Here is a 24,300-nt window from a genome sequence, read left to right as displayed (position 1 = left end):
GTCCAGGGATGGTTGGCTCCATCACCACGGTCCAGAATGGAGTGATTGGCTCCATCCCTGCTGCCCAGGGTGGGTTGGGGTCAGCTACAACGCTGCTGTTTATGGGAGAGGGAACTTGGTTCCATCACCACTGTCCCAGGGGTGTGTGGCTCCATCACAGCTGTCCAGGGGTGGTCGGCTTCATATTGCTGTCTGGCTGTTGGGGAGGGTATTGGCTCCCTCACAGCTGTCTGGACTTCCTGGGGGAGCCAGATGGGTTCTGGCCTTCCTCCAGTTCCCGGCCCATGGCCATGCTGGCTCACCACCGTGGGAAATAGCTCATCTCCTGCTGGTCAGCATGGCTCCCGGGGACCTGTGTGGCAGAACTGATGGCAGCAAGGGCAGCGGGCATCAATTGGCACCCAGAACCCTGCTGCACCGGGCAGTTGGGAGAGTGAGACAGAGCCTGCCCTTGAGGAGCTTACAGTCCAGCACTCAGAGAGTTGGGGGGAGTCACCCCTGCTGCCACATAGACAGACTGTCTGGGAGGGACCTGTTCTGTCCTGAGCCCCAAAGGTTAGGGAGAGTTGGCAAAGAAAAGCAGAGTTGGATGAGGCCCAGCTTGTCATCCGAGCTTAACGGCAGCAGCGTCCCTTCCGCAGCGCCAGCCACCTCGGGGGTATGTCAGCCAGCTCGGGGGGCTTACTGGCTGACTTGACTGACGAGGGAGTAATTGGGGGCCCAGGGGGCCGCTCCAAGAGCCGAGGGTCTTCTTTCTCTGCCAGCTGCTGGGTCGGGTTGGGGGGTAGGGGGATGGTCCTCTTCCTCCTCAGGCACACATGTACTTCATTGTGCACGGGCTCAGCAAGCCTGGCTGTGATTTATGACTCCTGCCCTCTCCCCGATCCCTGCTGGGACAGGACTGGCTGTTGGACTTTTATCTGTCCGAATCCGGGGGCAACTGGTGAGCAGCTGCTGGAACTCGTGCCAACAAATTTGAGTAAAAATACCCCAATATGCCCAGCCAGGGGGGATAGAGCACGATCAGTGGATTGGCGGGACCAGTGCCCGATCGGCATGGGCTCCCAGTTATGGTGGCCAGTGCCCAGTTGATGGGGCCAGTGATTGGTCAGTGTGGCTAGTGCCTGATTGGGATGGCCAGTTCATGGACAGTTTGGATAATGCGTGATTGGCATGGCCAGTATCTGATTGGTGTGGTCAGATCCCAATCAGCATGGCCAGTGCACCGTGGATGTGGATAGTGCCTGGTCAGCATGGCCAGTGAGTCGTCAATGTGGCCAGCACCCATTTGGTGTGTCCAGCACCCAATCAGCATGGCACAGAGGGGAGCATCACCCTCCAAACAAGCAAGTTGCCAAAGCAAATATCCAATCCCTGGGGATTGGAAACATGACTCCTACTGGCCAGCCCCTTCTCTGCCTGATCCCCAAGCCTGGATCAGTGCCAATCAGTCAGTCAATCAGTTAATAGTACTGAACCATGCACTTGGGAGAGGACCCCAAAAGCAGAAGATGAGGTCCTGGCTTCAGGGGGTCTTCCAGTCTAATGGCGAAGATGGGAAAACATTATCTACAAATCCTGGGAAAAGAAGGAAGAATAAGAGACTTTTACAGTTATGTCAGGGCAAAATAACCAAGTGAACTACTGAATATATTCATTCAGTCAGTCGTATTTATTGAGCTCTTACTGTGTGCAGAGCATTGTACTAAACACTTGAGAGGGTACAGTGTAACCATATTTTCAGATGATGGAGTTAGTCATAAATGCTTATGGAGGCTATTGGATTGACACAGCTTCGGATGTTGAAAATAATCGGGGAAGGCTTTTTGGAGGGGTTGGGATTTTAAGAGTGTTTAATCAATCAATGGTATTCCTTTAGCACTGTTTGTGTGCAGAGCGTAATAGTAAGTGCTTAGGAGATGACAATACAATAGAGTCAGTAAACATAATTCCTGCCTCCAAGGAGCAACCATCCATCAAGTTTACCCCCTGAGCTCTTAGCACAGTGCCTTGCACTCAGCGAGGTTCATGAATACCGTCGATTGATTGGTTGATCTGGGGGTCTCAGTTGACTAGAAGCTAACACTGCCTACAAACACATGCGGGGGCACAACAGGAGGCGGCATGTTCGGCCTCCGATGGGGACAGCGCCGTCGGGTTGGACCCACATAGGTCCTCGTCAAGCACACGTGTAGATGAGACACAGCTGCCTCATCTGCAGGCCCCTAAGGGCAATGTTCCCACACTCTTCCTCAGTCAGCTGTTGTCTCTGCCTCTGCCTGCGTGTCTGTCTGTGTCTCTAGCTGAGTCTTGGTCTGTTTGCAGCTCTGTCTCTTTGTCTCTGCCCTCTCAAAATGCTCTGTTGTTACTGTCCTCCCAAAACCTCACAAGCACTCAGTATGTGCAGAACAGTGTACTAAGCACACAGTCCCCGTACCATTTGAACTTACTAAGGGGAAGGAAGAACGCTATTACTACTATTACTACTGCTACTACTCCTAATTGTGATATTTCTTAAGCACTTACTATGTGCCAAACAGTTTACTAAGCACTGGGATAAATACAGGTTCATCAAGTTGGACACTGTCCCTGTCTCCAAGTGGGGTTTCCAGTCTAAGGAGGTGAGAGAACAGGTACTGCCTCCCATAGTCATTCCAGTGGTGGCAGAAGGAAGGCGCTGCAGTACCCAACCTGGAAAGGAAAAGGCTGGACACTCAGTTGATTTTTAGCCTTAATGGCCATTCAGTTTCTCCGTTTGTCCTCTCCAGGAGAGTTTCTAAGGTGGCATGCAATTCCCTGCCTGCCCTTCCCTTCTTGTCTCTCCACCCCTACCTCAGACTCCCACAAATACCTGTGCCATTGCCCACTGTGGCCCTCCTGGGTCAAACGGGTGCCATGCCCCATGCCCCGTTGGGATCCTCTGGTCCATGAAGTCTTCTCAGTCACCTGCTGAAATGAGAACTCCAGGGCCCCGTCCCCCAGCCCTCTCCCCAACATTCCCTTAAACTGCTCCAGATGGAGCCAGCCACTTGGGGAGACTAATTGACTTCACCAGCCACAATGCACCAATTGTGTTTTCCCCCTGAATGAGCACCACGGTGGGCTCCTCCACCGCCTCACTCTCCAGGCCGCCCGCAAGGGTCAAAGGTCATTCAATTAGTGGAGCCGGAGAGTGTGACCAAGAATCCACGGAGAATGGGGTGGGGGCTGTCCTGGGAGAGCCAGGGCTGGGGAAGCCCCAGTAGCCAGGGCGACAAGCCGGCGGGGCCATGGCTATAATTCTGATGGATGGCCGGTAGGGACCACATTATTATTGGATGGGGGGGGCAGGGGCGAGGGAAGGGCTGGGGACTGCACTGGGGCGATACACCTGCTGGGCCCTGAGAGCAAACCCAGCTGCAAGCCCTGATTTAGAAGAGTCCTGGAGCTCCAGGAACAAATCAGACCACAGCTCATAAAGAAGGAGGGTTTATGGCCTCTCCCCGTTAGCTCAGAAAACAAACGGCCCCATCATGTGTTTCCGAGCAAGGCCGTAACTCACAATGAAGGCCCAGTCTGAGGTGTTGGCTGGGGACCGGGCCAGGGAACCGCCTGTTTTGGAGTTGTTATGGAGATGCTGGGCCTGGGTCTGGGGCCGGCGGGAAGGTCGGGGGTGCAGCTGTCCGGGGGCTGGTGGGGTACAAAGGTGCTATTTCATTTCAGGGAGCCCAGGCACCCAGGGCCAGCTAGGAGCCAGTCAGAGTGGGCAAGCAGTTAATTTATGCTGATCGCAAGCACTCATTCATATGGTTCAGTAGCCTAGGGCCAGGCCAACTGTGGAGAACTGCCCAGACCCAGCCCTGGCCCAACCCCACCCCTGCCTACCCAGGAGATCAATCCAGAGTATGCCCTGAGAACCCACTGTGTGCAGAGCACTGAGCTGAGTGCTTTGGAACATAGGAGAGGATTAGCAGACACAATCCCTGCCCTGGAGAAGTTTATGGTCTAGTGAGGGAGAAACTAAAATGCCTTAGAAACAGGAGGAGGACAGTTGGGTCACGGGAAGGAAAACATCAAAGTGCATAAGTGGTGTGGAAGTGCTGAACTGGTACTTGGGAGATATGAGGTGGGGAGACCAGAAATTCACTGGGGAAGACCTCTGGGAAGTGATGGGATTTCAAGAGGGCTTTGAAGGTCCAGACAGCAGTATTCTGTAAAATAAATAATAATTAAAATAATGATGGTATTTAAGTGCTTACTATGTGCCAGACACTGTTCTAAGTGCTGGGGTAGATACAAGGTAATCCAATTGGACACAGTCCTGGTCCCACACAGGGCTCACAGTCTTAATCCCCATTTTATAGATGAGCTAACTGAGGCCCAGAGAAGTGATGTGACTTGCCCGAGATCACACAGCAGACAAGTGGCAGAGCCACGATTAGAACCCCTGACTTTCTGACTCCCAGGCCCATGCTCCATTCACTATGCCATGCTGCCTCTCTGTAGGATATGATGGGGGTGGAAGTTCCAGGTGGAATGTAGGGTGTGAGCCAGGTACCTGTAGCCAGAGAGATAAGAAGAAGGCATGGTGAATAGGTGATCTTGAGAAGAACAAGTCAGAGCTGGGGTGTAGTAGGAGAAGAGAGCGGATAAATGTGATGGAGGGAGCTGACTGAGTGCCTTAAAACCGATAATCAGGAGTGTCTGCTTGATGCAGAGAGGAATGGGGCAACCAATGGACATTTTTGAGAAGCAGGGAGCTGTACACAGATCTCATTTTAGGAAGATGATCTGGGCCGTGAGGCTGATACAGTAGTCAAGGCAGGATAATAATTGTGGTATTTGTTAAGTGCTTACTGTGTGCTAGGCACTGTTCTAAGCTCTGGGGTAGATACAAGGAAATTGGGTTGGACACATCTCTGTCCCACCTGGGGCTCACAGTCTTGATCCCCATTTTACAGATGAGGTAACTGAGATGCAGAGAAGAAAAGTTACTTGCCCAAGGCCACAGAGCAAACAGACCGCCTGCACCCTCCACTCCTCTGCCGCTAATCTCCTCACCGTGCCTCGTTCTCACCTGTCCCGCTGTCGACCTCTGGCCCATGTCATCCCCCTGGCCTGGAGTGCCCTCCCTCTGCCCATCCGCCAAGCTAGCTCTCTTCCTCCCTTCAAGGCCCTACTGAGAGCTCACCTCCTCCAGGAGGCCTTCCCAGACTGAGCCCCCTCCTTCCTCTCCCCCTCCCTCCCCTCCATCCCCCCTGCCTTACCTCCTTCCCTTCCCCACAGCACCTGTATATATGTACATATGTTTGTACGTATTTATTACTCTGTTGATTTATTTTACTTGTACATATTTATTCTATTAATTTTATTCTGTTAACATGTTTTGTCTTGTTCTCTGTCTTCCCCTTCTAGACTGTGAGCCCACTGTTGGGTAGCGACCATCTCTATATGTTGCCAACTCGTATTTCTCAAGCGCTTAGTACAGTGCTCTGCACAAAGTAAGCACTCAATAAATACGATTGAATGAAGTGGTGGAGCCGGGATTAGAATCCATGACCTTCTGACTCCCATGCTCTATCCACTATGACATGCTGCTTCCCAGGATCTGATGAGGGCCTGGACCAGCATCGTGGAGGTTTAGGTGGAGAGGAAGGAGTGGATTCAGGAAGTATGGTAGATCTGGCAGGACTTGGGGACAGACGGAATTTGGGGCTTGAAAGAGAGGGAGCGGTCGAGGAGAATGGCAAGTTTATATGCCTGAGAGATAGGAAGGATGGTGGGGATGCCACCTGGGATGAGGAAGTGAGGTGGAGGACTGTGGGTGGAAATCCAAACACCATACCAACTTCAGTCATCTCAAATTCATCTCTGCTATAATTCTGCCCTCTCTTCTGCTCACCAACACTACTTCTTTCTCATTGACACACATTGCCCCAAATCAGCTATTCAAGATCTTAACTCTGTGGCACATGAGGGCAGGAGCGAAGGAAGTGTACTCTGATGGTGATCCAGGCCTGGGGGTTGGTGATATGAGATTGACAGAGGGATGGGGGTAGGGTGGGATGTTTGAGGGAGTTGAGTTTGGTAGAGAGGGCAGAGTTTGAGCATTGAGAGAGGGGAGGTCCAGCCCCAATCCCAACCAGCCTCCTGCCTGCCTGTCTGCTCCACTACTTATAGATCATTTGTTTCTGTAAATAATTTGTTGTGTAGAGAGGAAACTCCTTGAGGGGGCGTTCCAGTGATTGTGCTCCAGTGCTTAGTGGCCTGGTCCTGAACTTAGCCTGGACTACACCAAAGCTAGCTGCATCCACTGATCTTCTGATCCATGACAACATGAGGCCAGGGCGGAGACTTCGGTTTGCAGCAGGGAAGCAAGAGAGATCTCTTCTCTGGATTCCACTGTTTCTCCCTGTTTTAGACTTTTCTTGATGAACTTTTTATTTATTATTTTTTTAAATCATCATCATCATCAATCGTATTTATTGAGCGCTTACTGTGTGCAGAGCACTGTACTAAGCGCTTGGGAAGTACAAGTTGGCAACATATAGAGACAGTCCCTACCCAACAGTGGGCTCACAGTCTAAAAGGGGGAGACAGAGAACAAAACCAAACATACTAACAAAATAAAATAAATAGAATAGATATGTACAAGTTAAATAAATAAATAAATAAATAGAGTAATAAATACGTACAAACATATATACATATATACAGGTGCTGTGGGGAAGGGAAGGAGGTAAGATGGGGGGGATGGAGAGGGGGACGAGGGGGAGAGGAAGGAAGGGGCTCGGTCTGGGAAGGCCTCCTGGAGTAGGTGAGCTCTCAGTAGGGCCTTGAAATCATGTTTATTGAGCATTTTCTCTGTGCCATGCACTGTACGGAGAGCTAGGGTAGAATCAGTTTGGACCTAGTCCAGGTCTTACATGGCGCTCACAGTTTTAATTCCCATTTTAAAGATGAGGTAACTGAGGCACAGGGAAGTGAAGAGACTTGCCCAAAATAATACAGCAGATGAGTGGTGGAGCTGGGATTAGAATCCAGGTCCTTCGACTCCCAGGCCCATGCTCTTCCCACAAGCCCAGGCTCTGAGTCCCTCCTCCTCTGAATGGGCTGGGCTCCCGCTGATGTCATAGGTGATCCGGAAGGGATGGACTGGCAGGTAGAGTCTCTCTCCCCTGAGGCCAGGCACGCCTCCAGGCAGGAAGCTGCCATTTCCTTTTCTGCTGCCCTGGGCACCTGGGCAAACTGTCACACAGCATGGTGAACAGGTTGCATTTGGGGGGCATCCAGGGTGGGCTCCTCTTCAGACAGGTAGCTGGTTCTGTGCTCAGCACACTGACCATTCATTCATTCATAGATTCAATCGTATTTATTGAGTGCTTACTATGTGCAGAGCACTGTACTAAGCACTTGGGAAGTACACGTGGCAACATATAGAGATGGTCCCTACCCAACAACGGGCTCACAGTCTAGAAGGGGGAGACAGACAACAAAACAAAACATGTGGACAGGTGTCAAGTCATCAGAATAAATAGAAATAAATTAATAATAACTGTGATATTTGTTTTATGCCAAACATGTGAGTGCTGGGGTAGCTATGGGATTAACAGGTCAGACTCAGTCTCTGTTCCTCAAGGGGCTGACAGTCTAAGTAAGAGGGAGAACAGGTACCTAGTCCCCATTTCATAGGTAAGGAAACTGAGTCCCAAAGAAGTCAAGTGACTTGCCTAATGTCAATTAATCAATCATTCTTATTTATTGAGTGCTTACCATGTTCAGAGAACCATCTTAAGCACTTGGGAGAATACAGTATAATAGAGTTGGTAGACATGTGCCCTGCCCACAATGAGCTTCCAGTCTAGAGGGGGAGACAGACATTAATATTAGCAAATTATGGATATGGACATAAGTGCTGTGGGGCCAAGGGAGGGATGAATGAAGGGAGCAAATCCAAGTGCAAAATCAGTGCAGAAGGAAGTGGGAGAAGAGGAAATGAGGGATTAGTCAGGGAAGGCCTTTTGGAGGGAATGTGCCTTCAGTAAGGCTTTGAAGGTGGGGTAAGGGAATGTGCCTTCCTTAAGGCTTTGAAGGTGTGGAGAGTGATCATCTGTCAGATATGAAGAGGGAGGGTATTCCAGACCAGAGGCAGGATGTGGTTACATAGCAGGCAAGTGATGAACTGGGATTCGAACCCAGGTTCCCATGACTCCCAGGGCCCCTCTGCTTCTCCAGTGTTCTGCACACAGTGAGCCCCTGGTAGAACACAGTATTGTCTTATTAAGTCCAAGTTATTATCAGTAATGATGGTGAGACTACATTGACCTGAACCTGATTGGAGTCATATTCTCTTGGGGGCACAGAGTGGTTGCAAACAAGTAGGCAAGCAGGAGTGAGGTCTGTGGCAGAGGGCAAGCCAAGGTTTGCATGGGCAGAGACCCTCGCCCAGTCCCAGTGACCACAGAAGAACACCGACATGGAGCCACGGAGCCGGGACCCAGCAGACGGTGGCCATAGCAGGAGGCCGCTGTATTCTCGACCACCCATGTTCACTGGCTATTTCTCGGGGTCCCTGCTGGGCCCAGCCTGGCCCGGTTCCCTTGCAGAATGCTGGAGGTGGTTCTCTGGTCTGAAAGCTTCAGCGCCAATTGCCCAATCTCAGCAGGCATCCCTCCTGGCACGACAGGCCAAGGCTCCCAGTCCCCACGGCAGGGCGAGAAACATGGATATCCAGTTCAAAGAACCATTGGTTCCTATGTCTTGTGGGGATTTCTCTGTCTTTCCTTCTTTCCCACCCTCTCTTCCTTTTTCCTTTCCCGTGGGCAACTCATCGGTCTGAGCCACGAGAGGGTCAAGAGAATTGGTCAGTCACCCCGCGGGCCCAGCCGTGGCCAGCCGTGCCTGGAGCTGTTGAAGGCGTCTGGCTAGCATCAGCCACATTTTCATTTCCTGTGGACGGGATGGAGCTCTCCCTCCCCCGTGCACCCGCAGCCACAGGAATGCAGGGATGGAGGAGACAAGCGACCGAGATACAATGGGATTAAACTAATCCAGGGACCCGGCCCCCAGCAGTGGCCCCCAGCCCCTCCTTCCCATCCCCCCCCCCCCCCCCCCCCCCGCCGCAGGCGAGATGTACATTTTTCAGGGGGTAATGGACCATTAGTGACTCTCAGGGCTCTTACCAGCTCTGGTTGGGACTGACGAGACCTTCTCTTGCATCTCTTTTTGGAGAACATAGTAGGTACTTGTTAAGTGCTTACTATGTGCCAAGTACTGTTCTAAGCACTGGGGTAGATGCAAATTAATCAGTGTGGACACAGTCCCTATCCCACACTGGGCTCATACTCTTAATCCCCATTTTTTATGGATGCGGTAAGTGAGGCCCAGAGGAGTTAAATGACTTGTCCAAGGTCACATTGCAGACATGTGCTGGAACGGGGATTAGAACCCAGGTCCTTCTGATTCCCAGGCTCTTGCTATATCCACAAAGCCACACTGCTTCAGGAACCTGCACTGTACACAGTGGGCCTCTAGAACAGCACTTACCGCACAGTAGGTGCCTAGACTAGCACTCTGCATGCACTCTGAGCCCAGCACAATGCACTGCATGCAATAGGTACTAAATTCTGTGCTCTTCTGATTGGGGCCAAAGGTTCGATGATTTCCCCATCAGGTGTCTGGCGGGATGACTGACAGGGTCTGCTGGAGGAATTTTGGAGCTCATCAGTCTGGGGCCCCGAGATTTACCAGCTCTGCAGCCCACCCCGCCCCCCCACCACATGTACACAAAGTCTCTCTCTCTGTCAGTCTCTGTGTCTCTGTCTCTGTCTCTCTCTCTCTCTCTCTCTCTCTCTCTCTCTCTCTCTCTCTCCCTCTCTCCCCCTCTCCCTCCCTCCCTCTCCCTGGGCCTCTGCAACGCCCAGAGACAGGGAGGGGCAGAGCTTGGTTCTGCCCCAGGCTGGAGCACAGAGCAATATTTTTTCTAGCCCACTGTTCTGGTGACTGGCAGGAGCAGAAGGGACCTGGCTGGGTTGAGCCGAGACCCATGGGATCACCTCCTCCCAGCTGGATGTGCCCTGGAGGTGGACCCCGAGAGACCCTTTGGAGAAGACAGCAGGGAAGCCCCCACTCAGCTAGCTGGTTCCATTCCCTTCATTCAGTGACTCCCCTAATTTTCATCCCTCCTTTGGGGCTAGTTCCCTCAGGGGAGGGAGCTGGGCTGGGCTTTGGGTGCGTTGCGGAAGGGAGTGTGGAGGGGAAGGGGGCGTATGGTGGATCCTGAGGTCTGTGGCTTTGGGGTTGGGGGAATTTATAATCGATTCCCCTCCCCTCTCAACCGGGAGTTTAGCCTTGATGACGGCAGTCTGATAGGCTAGCGTGGGAACCTGGAGACTGACAGGACACCTTCCCGCCCGTGAGAACAAGATGCGAGGACCTCAGGGTCCGTTTGGAGGTTGGGGAGGGGGGCGGGGGATTGCCGGGTCACTCCCACCCCGAGGCACGGGGGGTGGGGGTGGGGTGGGGGCAGATCTGGCCTGGCTGTCAGCTGGTCGTATCCACCTCTGCTCCCTGGGTCAGAGGTAGGAGCCAGAGGCAGGGAGGTGGGAACATAGGGAATTGAGATGGAAAAGTTATTGTGCAAACCCTCCAGCATAACAAAACCCAATAAGCAGTCGTGGCCAGGAACATTCCCTTTCTGGAATGCGTGTCCACCCACATGATTCAATTTGGACAGGACAGACCTTCGAGAGCCAAGTGCCTAATGGTGATTAATTGATTTATTAATCGTAGAATATTTAGACATAAAATCGATTGTCAACAAGATGGATGCTTGGAACCAGACCCTAGCCCTGATCCTGGCCCTTACCCTCCTCCCAGCTCTGCCTTAACCTTAGTCCTGACCTTGACCCTGATCTAGCCCTAATTATTACCCTGCCCAGACACACTGAGGTCGAGGCTGTTGGCGCTCCAGTTTCAATGTCAGGAATTCAGAGATGAGGCTGTAGGATAAGTCCCTTCTCTCGGCCCTGCCCTCCGACTTCCCTGCTTCTTCAGAGCTCCCTGCACTCTCAGAACCCTCTGCCCCTTGGGGACTGCCCTCAGGGAACATTGGAGACTCTAGCCTGGTTTGGACAAGTTCTGAGGGACGGGCTCTGGGCCTGGAGAACTGAGCCCCTGGCCCAGGGATTCACGGGAAAGAGCAACGAGGGAAACTTCCTCTTCTGACCCTCTTGGCAGCCTGAGCAGAGTGGAGGGGAGAGGAGAGAAGGAGAATGAAGGGGGAAGAAAGAGAAGTGGGAGTGAGGAGAGGAGCAGAGAGAGGAAGGGGTAGTTGGTGAAAGATGATGCAGCAAAGCCACTGGGCAAGTGGGCGGACCAGTGGGTGGGCCAGGCTGCCTGTCTGCGGGGAGGAAAGTGAGGACACCCAGAAGGGGCAGGAAGGGAACCTGATTAGAAGCACACAAAGGATGCACGGCTCCGGGGCTCCTCTGCTGCCTCTCCAGAGCTGAATGGCCCACTATGAGCACAGACGGTGGGAGCCCCTCCCCACCACTCTTTTGGCATCTCTCGAGCCTAGCCCTTCCTCTGCACCCAAGAGCGCTCCTTCTAGCCCAGGCTTCGCGCATATCATACCCAGATCACTTCATCAGCCTCCTCACTGGTCTCCCATCCCCAAGGGCATCCAAGCGAGGAAAAATCGGCCACTCCTCTTCAATGACATTGTCAGATAGAACTACCCCCACACGTGCTAGGTGGCCGCGTTTGGGAAAAGACTGTTTCTCCACTTCAGGGCCGCTGCTGCGTCCCCACCCAAGTGCTCTGGACAGCTCAGCTCTGAGACCCTCCCGACTCATCCCCATTAACAGATCCCCTCCATCCCACCTCCATCCTTGAGGAGGCTGGGCTGCTCCCTGCCATCTGTCCCCCTTATTAGAATGTAAGCTTCTTGAGTGCAGGTAACATCTCTCAGACTAATGTTTTCTTTCTCCCGAATGCTAGTTTGCTCTCAGTAGGAGCTAAGTAAATAGGATGGACTCACTGAATTGTTTGTTGGGGGACCAACAACTGACTGATTCAGTGTTTGATAGGGGAGGCATCGATTGGGTAAATGATTAATCAGCTGGAGGGCCAACTATCTACTAATTGAATGATTGACTGGAGAGGCAACAGTTGAGTTGGATAATTGATCAATTGGTGCACTAGTGATTGAATAAATGATTATTACTATTAATAATAATAATTTTAAAAATAAAATTGTGATTTTTGTTAAGTGCTTACTTTGTGCCAAGCATTGTACTAAGCACTAGGATGGATACAATCAAATTGTGTTGGACAGAGTCCCTGTCTCATGTGGGGCTCGGTCTCAATCCCTATTTTACAGGTGAGGTGACTGAGGCATAGAGAAGTGAAATAACTTGCCCAAAGTCACATAGCGTACAAGTGGCAGAGCCAAGAATAGAACCCATGACCTTCTGACTCCCAGGCCAGTGCTCTGTCCGCTAGACCATGCTGCTTCTCTTGATTGGAGGACTAATGGTTGGTGGAGTGAATGATTGACTGGAGGGTCAACAATTGACTGATTAATTGACGGATTGTGTGGACAATGACTGAGTGATTGATCAGCCAATCTATCAGTGGTATTGATTTATAGTATGGCCTAGTGGAAAGAGCATGGGCTTAAGAGTTAGAGGTCCTGGGTTCAAATTCTGGCTCCTCCACTTGCTGTGTGTTCCTGGACAAGTCACTAAACTTCTCTGTGCCTCAGTTTCCTCATCTACAAAATGGGGATTCAGTACCTGTTCTCCCTCCTACTTAGACTGTGAGCCCCATGTGGGACTTGACTATCTTGTATCTTCCCCAGCACCTAGTACAGTACTTGGCACAAAGTAAGCATTTAAGAAATACCACAATTATTATCATTGAGTATTGTGTGTAGAGCATTGTATCTTCATTCATTCAATCATATTTATTGAGTGCTTACTCTGTGCAGAGCACTGTACTGAGCACTTGGGAGAGTACAACACAACAATAAACAGACATATTCCCTGCCCACAACAAGCTTTCAGTTAGAGGGGAAGACTGTCTCAAAGTGTTTGGGAGAATACAGAACAATAGGGTTGGAAGATATGTTCCCTGCCCATAAGGAGCTTAAAGTCTAGAGGGGTAGACAGACATTAACATAAATTACGGATACGTATATAAGTGTTGTGGGGTGGAGGGTGGGATGAATATTAAAGGCTTAAAAGATGCAGATTCAAGTTCATAGATGACACAGAAGGGAGAGGCAGTAGAGGAGATGAGAGTTTAGTCAGGGTAGTCCTCTTGGAGGAGATGTGCCATTAGGAGGACTTCAACAGTGGGAAGAGTGGTTGTCTGCCATATTTGAAGGGGAAGGGAGTTTCAGGCCGGAGGGAATATGTGGGCATAGAGTCAGGAGCATTTGGATCTGGACATTTGATATTTGCCCTACCCTCAATCCCCAGCACCTATGTATATGTTTTAAAATTATATATTATAAATGACCTATTTATATCAATGTCTGCCTCCTCCTATATACTGTAAGCTTGTTGTGGGCAGGTAATGTGCCTACTGACTCCATAGTAATGTGTTCTCCCAAGTACTTAGTACAGTGCTCTACACATAGCATTCAATGAATATCATTGATTGATTGAGATAGATGAGATCAAGGTACGGTGAGTAGGTTGGCTTTAGAGAAATGCAGTGTGTAGGCTGGGTTGTAGTAGGAAATCAACAAGGTAAGATAGGAAGGAGCTTTAAAACTGATGTTGAGCTTCTATTGGATGTGGAGGTGGTTGGGCAGCTACTGGAGGGTCTTAAGGAGTGGGGGGGCATGGACTGAATAGTTTTCTAAAAAAATGATGTAGACAGCAGAGCAAAGTCAGGACTAGTGTGGGGAGAGACAGGAGGGAGGTAAATTGCAGTAGTCAAGGTGGGATAGGATAAGTGTTTCGATCATTATAGTAGCAGTTTGGATGGAGGGGAAAAGGTGGATTTTAGTGATGCTGTGAAAGTAAGATTGACAGGTTTTGTGATAGATTGAATATGTGAGTTGAATGAGAGAGATGAGTTGATAATGCCAGGTTATGGGCTTGTGGTATTATCTACAGTGATGGGAAAGACAAGGAGAGGACAGGGATTGGGTGGAAAGATGAAGAGTTGCGTTCTAGACATGTTTGAGGTGGCTGGAAGAAATGTGAGATGGCAGAGGAGAGAGGTCAGGGCTGGAGAGGGAGATTTGGGAATTGTGCGCATAGAGATGGTAGCTGAAGCCATGGAAGCAAATGAGTTCTCCAAGGGAATGGCTGGAGATGGAGAATAGAAGGGAACCCAGAACTGAGCCTTGAGGGACTCCCACAGTTAGGGATTGGAGGCAGAGGAGGAGCCCTCCAAAGAGGCTGAGATGAACAGCCAGAGAGATAGGAGAAGATCCAGGAGAGGACAGTGTCAGTGAAACCATGGTGAGATCATGTTTCCAGGAGAAAGGGTTGGTCTACAGTATCAAAGGCAGTGGAGAGGTCAAGGAGGATTAGGATGGATGAGGAGTGATTGATTGGAGGCCCAACTATTGACTGATTGAAGGGCTCTACCCAGCTGCCCCGTCCTAATACTCTCCCCCTCCCACCTCACCACTCCCCCAATTGCCCCTCCCCTCACACATCCCTTACCCGGAGCCCTACTCTTACTCCAGCCTCCACTCCTGCAGCAAGGGGTCAGGGGTCCTTGGCAGACCCTCTAACTAAAACTCTCTTGCCAGGCTACCTGAGTCGGGGATGGGGGGTGGGAGAGGAGGCAGTAAATGAATCCAGGCCTGGGAGCCAAGAGCCCCAGGTTCCCATCCCAGCTCTACCACTGGCCTGCTGTGTGACCTCAGGCAATTCACTTAACCTCTCTGTGACTGTTTCCTCTGTTGCACCATGAGGAGAATAGTTGGTGTCCTGAGGGAAGCTGTGAGGATGAGAGGAGATGATGGATTAGGAAGTGAGAAGACCCCCTGAAATCCACGGGGTGGCAGTGGATGTCACCATTCCTGGGGTTGGTGAGAGAAGCAGGGGGTAGGGATCTTTCTGCAACAGGGACCTTCCAGGGAGGATCCAGGGAGGAGCAGTGATCAGTGTCCCAGGGCCTGGAGTGGGCAGAGGGTCCTGAGGGAACACTGGCTGAACAGGTTTAGCAACTTTAACATCTGTTGTCCCACCATCTGGAAAGCAAATTCTCAGGCAACAGCCCGTGTGGAGGGCAGAGGGGATGCGCAGTTAATGGAGCCATCACTCACTCTGCCGCAGTTTCCGACCCCTCACCCGCCCTGCCGCCTGGTCCTTAGATCAGACCAGATACCCTCCCCAGCAGTGCAAATGTCAAAAGGAAGGGGCGCCCCCCATCACCGCCCCCCCAACATCCCCTCTCAGCATCCCCTCCCAGTGAGTCCGTCTTTAGAGAGATGGGGATGTTTCGGTCCGGACTCACAGACACACACACGCTGGAACTCAGACATGCACACCTTCCACGCACCCTCCCTTTCCGAACTCACTGGCGGAGCACTGGACCACTGCAAGACTGGGGGATGGGCGGCCCCAGTCTGGAGCAGGCAAGGTTCAGGTGATTGTGCCTGGACGGCAGGCAAGTCTCCTTCAAAGCCCTGCCCACCAGGAAGGGGCTGAGCTGGTGGGCAGCTGGGGCTGAGGCCGGGCTGAGGCTGGGCTGGGGTGGAGGTTGGGCTGGGCTGGGGCTGAAGCTGGGCTGGGTTGGGGCTGGAGCTGGAGCTGGAACTGAAGCTGGCATGGGCTGAGGCTGCGCTGAGCTCTCAATCCAAGGTATTTGTCAATTAATCAGTCATATTTATTGAGCCCTTACTATATGCAGAGCACTGTAATAAGCACTTGGGAGAGTAAAATTCAACATTGTTGACAGACTGGTTCCCTGTCCACAACAAGCTTATAGTCTAGAGCTAGGACTTGGGCTGGGCCGGGACTGAGGCTGAGCTCGAGCAGGGCTGGTACGGTGGGCATGGGGGAGCCAGGGGACCCAGGCAAGGAAGTCCTGCCTTCTGGAGCTGAATGAGGAAACAGAGCCGGAGAATGGACTTGGCCTGAAGCTCTAAAGAAAGGGACTCTGTAGATGCAGCACTCTGGGCCTGAGCCTCCTCACTGAGGCACAAAACTCTTGGTCCCCACTGCCTCCTCCCCAGCTTCCTCCTCACCACCTCCTCTCCTGGCACCTCCTCCCTTGTCTTCCCTCTTCCTTCTTGCCCACCTCCTCACTGCCTCCTTGCTGCCCTCTCTTCCCCTCCTCCCCTGCCTTCCCCTCTACTGCTAGGGAGCTGCTGGGCCTGCTTATGACTTGTGATAATGATGATTAACACACACACCACACTGCACACACACACACATACACACACACAGTCACACACATACACAAGTTTAAGTGTGACTGAGGAGTCCAGTGTAGTAGCTACATTTTGCCCACAAATGATGATGATGATGATGATGGTGAATCAAACAATAGTATTTATTGAGCACTTAATGTGTACAGAGCACTGTACCAAGTGCTTGTGAAAGTACAACAGAATTGGTAGACACCTTCCCTGCCCACAATGAGTTTACAGTGCAGAGATATTTTTAATAAGCGTCAGGAGACCTAGGTTCTAGTTCTGGCTCTGCCACTTGCCAGTTGTGTCACCTTGTCACTCAACTTCTGTAGAGTGGGGCTAAGACACCTGCCCACTCTCTCTCTCTTGGATTGTGAGTCCTGTGTGGGACGAGGACTGTGCCTGATCTGATTATCTTGTACCTAGGCCAGCACTAAGCACATTGCTTGGCATGTAGTGTGGACAGGGAATGTTTCTACCAACTTTGTTATATTGTACTCTGCCAAACTCTTTGTACAGTGCTCTGTACTCAGTAAGTGCTCAAAAAATGTGGCTGACATTGATTGAATAGTGACAGTAATAATATCTTGGCTCTGTAATGAACTTTCCCATCAGTGATCCATTTTATCTTCCCAGCAACGCTGTGAAATAAAGAATGCCAAGGATCATTCTCCCCATTTTACAGGTGAGAAAATTGAGGCCCAGAGAGTTTCCATGACTTGACTGCTCCGCTTGGAACACTCCATTCCAGAATCCGCCCTGAAATCTTCTCCTTCCCAGACACAGGGAAGTCACAAGGACCAGAATATTCGGGGTCGGTGCCTGCCCCAGGGGTCAGGGTTGACATTCCGCTCTCGCTGGCCCTGAGGTGAGGCCCTTCAGAGCTCTGTCTGGCTGCGTCAGAGCGTCTGTGTGGGCCCAGGGTTTGCACCTCTCAGGGCGGCGGGCCAAACCCATCTGTTATCACAGACAGGAGCAGGGCGGTCGGGCACCAGTCCTGTTCTCCTCCCTGTGAAGAAAGAGTCGATTCAGGCTGAGAGACTCCAGCCAGCTGCTCAGAGTACCCTCGCCACCCAGAACCTCTCCTTGGCCTTGCCTGTGCCAGCCTGACAGGCGGAGGCCGGACAGCGACCCGAGCTCTGCTCACATGCTCCTGACTCTCCCCTAATCACTTTCTGCCAAGTGCCCCCCCACCCTACCTCCTTCCCCTCCCCACAGCACCTGTATATATGTTTGTACATATTTATTACTCTATTTTACTTGTACATATTTGCTATTCTATTTATTTTATTTGGTTAGTATGGTTTGTTTTTTCGTCTGTCTCCCCCTTCTAGACGGTGAGCCTGCTGTTGGTTAGGGACCGTCTCTATATGTTGCCAACTTGTACTTCCCAAGCGCTTAGTACAGTGCTCTGCCCACAGTAAGTGCTCAATAAATATGACTGAATGAATGAATGAATGCCATCCCAGCAGGAGCCCACCCATCCCCCACCTGAGGCCCAGAGACTTTTGGGCCTCAGGAACAGAACTGGGAGATGAGAAAGAGGAGGAGGAGAAGAAGAGGAGGAGAGCAGACAGGCAGTGGTGGTGGCTCCTTCGGGTAGTACAGACCCCGAGTCAGGGGTCCCTGGGTCGCTGCTCCCCCCAGATGTTGGCCGACCAGCCCGCCCTGACGCCAAAGCCAGAGGGAAGTGGAGCAGGAATGGGAACAGCAACATGGGGTGGAGGGGGTGTTGCAGAGGCTGGTAGTAGGCACCAAACCAGATTCACTAACAAGCATCCCCACTCGGGCCCTCGAACCCAGCCACCTGGGCCCCACCCACGAATCTCCCTTCATCCCCAGGGAAACGCCCGCTCCCGTGGGGCACGCACTCCCATTCACACATATCACGCCGCACCACCCCGCAGGCACACACACACTCTCCCTCTCTCTCCCCTCTCCCCCCTCTCCCCCTTTCCCCTCTCCCCCCTCTCCCCCTTTCCCCTCCCTCTCTCTCCCCCTCCCTCGCCCCCCTCCCCCTCCCTCGCCCCCTCCCCCTCGCTCCCCCCCATTTCTCCCTCTCCCCCCTCCCTCCCCTTCTCTCTCCCCCTTCCCTTCCTTCCCTCTCCCACCCCTCCCCCTTCCCTCCCTCTCCCCTCTCCCCTCTCCCCCTCCCCTCCCTCTCCCCCTCCCCTCCATCTCCCCTCTCCCCCTCCCCTCTCAATCAATCAATCAATCGTATTTATTGAGCGCCTACTGTGTGCAGAGCACTGTACTAAGTGCTTGGGAAGTACAAGTTGGCAACATATAGAGACAGTCCCTACCCAACAGTGGGTTCACAGTCTAAAAGGGGGAGACAGAGAACAAAACCAAACATACTAACAAAATAAAATAAATAGAATAGATATGTACAAGTAAAATAAATAAATAGAGTAATAAATATGTACAAACATATATACATATATACAGGTGCTGTGGGGAAGGGAAGGAGGTAAGACGGGGGGATGGAGAGGGGGACGAGGGGGAGAGGAAGGAAGGGGCTCAGTCTGGGAAGGCCTCCTGGAGGAGATGAGACCCTCTCCTCCCCCCCCCTCCTCCCCTCTCCCCCCTCCTTTCTCTCTCTCTCTTCCCCACTCTCTCTCCCCCCTCTCTCTCTCCCTTCAGACAAGTGCCCTTTTCAAACGGAGAAAGGGAGCCGTAAAACCCGAGCCGAGAAATCCCTCCGCTTCCGGATGCATCCTCCCTCCCCGCCTGCCTCCGGCCGGGGGAATAAGAGCCGCTTAGAGAGCAGCCGACCCCGCGCCCCCTCCCTCTGCCCAGCCGCGGGGGGCCTCCGGAGCCTGCCTTGTTTCACAAGGAAACTCTGTTCCCTCTCAGACTCGGAGGAAAATCCAGGTAAACACCAGCCCTGAACTCCCTGTCCTGTCCCCTAAACCCAGGGCCTCCCCCGCCGCTGCCGGGTTCGGCCTGGAGGGGCCCAGGGCAGCCAGCAGGAAGGATCATTTCTGCGTTCAGGAGGACCATCTTTGCCAAGAGCCTTTTCCTCTCTCTGCCCCACCACAGTGGGGCCTGGAGCGGCGGGCCTGGCGGATTTTGTCACTAATATCACCGAGGCCCGGAATTGGCCGGGAGAGGGGTTCATGTTGGGGCTCAGAGGGAACCCCCTACACCAGCGCCATCCTCTTCAGGCTCCTGATGGGTAGGTTGTCATCTGCCCGGGAGTTACACACTATAGACTGTAAATTCCTTATAGGCAGGGATCTCATCTACCAACTCTGAACTGTACTCTGTGGAGTGAACTGCTCATTGATTGCTGTGCACACAGTGAGCCATCAATAAATACCACTGATTGATTGATTGATTTGTGTGAGGGACACAAGGGGGAGACAGAGAACAAAACAAAACATATTAACAAAATAAAATAAATAGAATAAATGTGTACAAATAAAATAAATAAATAGAGTAATAAATACGTACAAACATATATACATATATACAGGTGCTGTAGGGAGGGGAAGGAGGGGCTCAGTTTGGAAAGGCCTTCTACGCTGAAAAACAGTGTAGTGAATACAACTTTTGCCCACTTATTCCTGAGACAAGATCATTGGTCATGTGTAGATTATCCAGATAATAATCATTCAATCAATGGTATTTATTGAGCATGTAGTGTTTGCAAAGCATTGTAATAAGTACTTGGTAGAGTACAGTATCCCCTCTCAGGGTCACACCTGGAGAGTTTCCAGTACTCTACCAGTTTCAACTATGGGAGGGAGAGTCAAGCAGAGGCCTACCAATTCCATTCCTTGCTTGGGCAGTGGCTAGCAATTGGAATACAATCTGCTTCAAGTCAAAACTCACCCATATGGTGGCATGGGAGAGAGTCGAGGGTAGAGACTCGAGTTTACTGCACTGAAGGTGGCAATGGTAAACCACTTCCTTATTTTTACCAAGAAAACTCTGGATACACTACCAGAAGGATTAAAGGTGGAGAGTGGGGCGTTCTGGGAGAGATGTTTTCCGTGGTATCTCTATGGGTCAGAAACTACTCGACAGCATACTACAGTACACAAGAGTGCAGTAGAATAAGTAGACACTAACCGTATCCTCAAGGAACTTATATGCAAGAAGCAGCATGGCATAGTGAGAAGCAGCTTGGCAAAGTGGATAGAGCACAGGCCTGGAAGTCCCAAGGCTATGGGTTCTAATCCTGGCTCCACTGCTTATCTGCCATGTGACCTTGGGCAAGTCACTTCATTTCACTTTGCCTCAATTATTTCATCTGCAAAATGGGGATTGAGACTGTGAGTCCCACATGGGACAGGGACAATGTCCAACCTAATTTGCTTGTATCCATCCCAGTGCTTAGTACAGTGCCTGGCACATAGTAAGTGCTTAACAAATACCATAATTATTATTAATTATTATTATGATTATTATTACATTCTGGAAGGGAGAGGGACAGGCATTACCAGTAGTAATTGTTAGAGAATATATGCAGCACCCACGGATATGTACAAAGGATGGAAAACTATATATACAGATAAAGGAAGTTGCCCTTTGTATCCCAATGAGACCCCACTAATGATACAGTTCACTTGTGAGCATGCACAAGGATGGAAAAGCCAATGTGGGACCTGCAGTCCAGCCACATGGTATATACAAAAAGGCTGTCCTTTGTTATGTTGTTATGTTTAATGTTTGCAGCTCCTGGGACTGTCTTTTTTTCCTTTCCTCCCCCTTTTCTCTTCCATATAAAGCTTTGGCTTGAAGAGAGCCCCTCCTCTCTTGACAGCAGTGCTCTGTCATCAACAACTGACTCCAGGTTTTCAGCTGGGAGCAGACCTCCTCTCTCATCTCCCATCCTCCTGTCTCTCCCCACTTCAATCCATACTTCACACCGCTGCCCGGATCGTCTTTGTGCAGAAACGCACTGGGCATGTTACTCCCCTCCTCAAAAATCTCTAGTGGCTACCAATCAACCTATGCATCAGGCAAAAACTCCTCACCCTTGGCTTCAAGGCTGTCCATCACCTCGCCCCCTCCTACCTCACCTCCCTTCTCTCCTTCTACAGCCCAGCCCGCACCCTCCGCTCCTCTGCCGCTAATCTCCTCACTGTGCCTCGTTCTCGCCTGTCCCGCGTCGACCCCTGGCCCACATCCTACCACTGCCTGGAATGCCCTCCCTCCGCATATCCACCAAGCTAGCTCTCTTCCTCCCTTCAAAGCCCTACTGAGAGCTCACCTCCTCCAAGAAGCCTTCCCAGACTGAGCCCCCTCCTTCCTCTCCCCCTCCTCCCCCTCCCCATCCCCCCACCTTACCTCCTTCCCCTCTCCACAGCACCTGTATATATGTTTGTACGTATTTATTACTCTATTTTATTTGTACATATTTATTCTATTTATTTTATTTTGTTAATATGTTTTGTTTTGTTGTCTGTCTCCCCCTTCTAGACCGTGAGCCTGCTGTTGGGTAGGGACCGTCTCTATATGTTGCCAACTTGTACTTCCCAAGCGCTTAGTACAGTGCTCTGCATACAGTAAGCGCTCAATAAATACGATTGAATGAATGAATGAATGAACTTTTCTCTGCCTCAGTTTCCTCATCTTTCAAATGGGGAATAATACGATGAGCTCCACATAGGACATGGATTGGGGCCAACCTGATTAGCCAGTATCTACCCCACCACTTAATACAGTGCCTGGCACATAGAAGTGCTTAACAAACACTAACTCTACATATCTTTTGTTTGATTTAGAACCCAGTATCATGCCTGCCACCACCGCAACCTATGTGACGGTCTCCCCAAGGATGTGCTGGCCTCTGTGATTCGGGTCTGTATCTCCTGGTCTGTCATCGTGTCGTTGGTCTGCCATTCTGCCCAGCTAACAGAATTCTGTCACAACTTTTAGTTCTTGGTCGCCAATATGGATTTTTGGTTATGTGTATCTCTTTTCGGGTGCAGGCTGATACATTACCTCAGTGTTCTTCAGACTTATCATCTGTCCATAGCACCCAGCTGATTTGCAACAGAGTTTAAAGTAATACCCATAAATGCCAGAGATGTGTGTATGTGCGCATGCGTGCATATGTGTCCAATGCTTAAATGTTGCAGAAGAGCTGAAGTGGCAATGGGTTGGGGGTGGGGAATAGGTGGAGAAATAAGAGATTAATAAAGGAAGGCCTCATGGAGAAGATGGGAGTTCAGAAGGACTTTGAAGATGGGGAGATCTGTGGCCTGTGGGGATGTGAAGGGGGAGGAAAGTTCCAGGCAGAACAGAGGGCTGGTGAGAGCTAGAGATCAGGTGTGGAGTGAGATGAGATCAAGGCATAAGAGTAGTTTGGCATTAGAGAAGTGAAACATGCAAGCTGGGTGTAATGGGAGAAGAGTGAGGATAAGTAAGAGGGAGAGAGCCGATCAGGTCCTTTAAAACTGAGAGTCAGGAGTTTCTACTCGATATGTAGAGGAATGGGCAACCATTAGAGGTTTTGGGGGAGTGGGAAGATAATAATAATAGTAATTTCAGTATTTGTGAAGCACTATGTGCCAAGCACTGTGCTAAATGCTGGGGTAGATAAAAGATAATTAGATTGGACACAGTCTTGTCCCATCTGGGGCTCACAGCCTAAGGGGGAGGGAGAAAAGGTATTGAATTCCCATTTTCCAGATTAGGAAACTGAGGCACAGAAAAGTTAAGTAACTAGCCCAAGATCACACAGAAGGCAAGTGGTGGAGCCAGAAGGAGAACTCAGGTCCTCTGACTCCCAGGCCTGTATTCTTTTCACTAGGCCATGCTGCTTCCCAAGGAAATGTGTGCAGATTGATATATCCAGAAATAAAATTCAGGTTTAACTGCAGACCCTAGTCTGGTTCTAAACCTTAATTTATTCTGTGTTATTCCAGTAATAGTAGTAGTAGTAGTAGTAGTAGTAGTAGTAGTAGTAGTAGTAGTAGTAGTAGTAGTAATATATTTATTAAGCACTTACTATGTGCAGGGCTCTGGGAAAGAATACACAGGTGGGAGTTATATATATTTCCTGCCCCTCAAAGGACTCACAATCTAAGAGTATAAGTAGGGGAGACAGGATGGGAGAGAGACCCATCATGGGAGATAAAACACTAGTAATAGTAATAACAATAATAAAAATAACAATAAACAGCATAGGACAAAAACTCAAAATATCTAATAATAACAAAGTTCCATACTTAAGAGCATTCACTTATGCTGTCTTGCAGTGGAGGTTCCTTAAGCAATACCCGCAGTGGACCCCAGGGCACTGCCAATCTCCAGTTTCAGAGAATAGGGAGGCAGAGGCACAGAGGGCAAAGGAGCAAGTGGAGAGAAAGTCACTGGACCTGTGTCTGGGCCCTTAACCTCCTCTCCACTTCCCTTTGCCCACTTCCAATCAATCAATCATTCGATCAATCAGTGGTATTTAGTGAGCACTTCTAGTGGTGCATCTTCTCCTTTTCATTCATTATATCACATATGTTGAGCGCTTACTGTGTGCAGAGCACTGTGCTAAGCACTTGGACAGTACAATTTGGCAATAAATAGAGACAATCCCTATGAAACAACAGGCTCACTATATGTTTTGTTTTGTTCTCTGTCTCCCCCTTCTAGACTGTGAGCCCACTGTTGGGTAGGGACCATCTCTATATGTTGCCAACTTGTACTTCCCAAGCGCTCAGTACAGTGCTCTGCACACAGTAAGCGCTCAATAAGTACAATTGATTGATTAGGAGGGGGGAGACAGACAACAAAACAAATTAAAAACAAGTAGACAGGCATCAATAGCATCAATTTAAATAAATAGAATTATAGATATATACACACCATTAATAAAATAAATAGAATAATAAATATGTACATATATACACAAGTGCTGTGGGGCAGGGAGTGGGGTAGAGGAGAGGGAGGGAGTAGGGACAATGGGGAGGGGAGGAGGAGCAGAG

The 24,300-nt window shown here is 50.6% G+C and overlaps 1 non-coding gene across 1 annotated transcript; it reads left to right on the top strand.

Moving 5' to 3' along the window:
* Window positions 1-20,055: 20,055 nt before the first annotated feature.
* On the top strand, window positions 20,056-20,193 carry LOC119938841. The gene has a single exon (XR_005454540.1). It is a non-coding gene; the product is annotated as a small nucleolar RNA SNORA7 (small nucleolar RNA).
* Window positions 20,194-24,300: the final 4,107 nt, after the last annotated feature.

This window comes from Tachyglossus aculeatus, chromosome 16 (genome assembly GCF_015852505.1).
Source record: "Tachyglossus aculeatus isolate mTacAcu1 chromosome 16, mTacAcu1.pri, whole genome shotgun sequence".
NCBI lineage: Eukaryota > Metazoa > Chordata > Mammalia > Monotremata > Tachyglossidae > Tachyglossus > Tachyglossus aculeatus.
The sequence above is the reverse complement of the archived record's forward strand: the minus strand, read 5'-3'. Positions and strand labels throughout refer to the sequence as shown.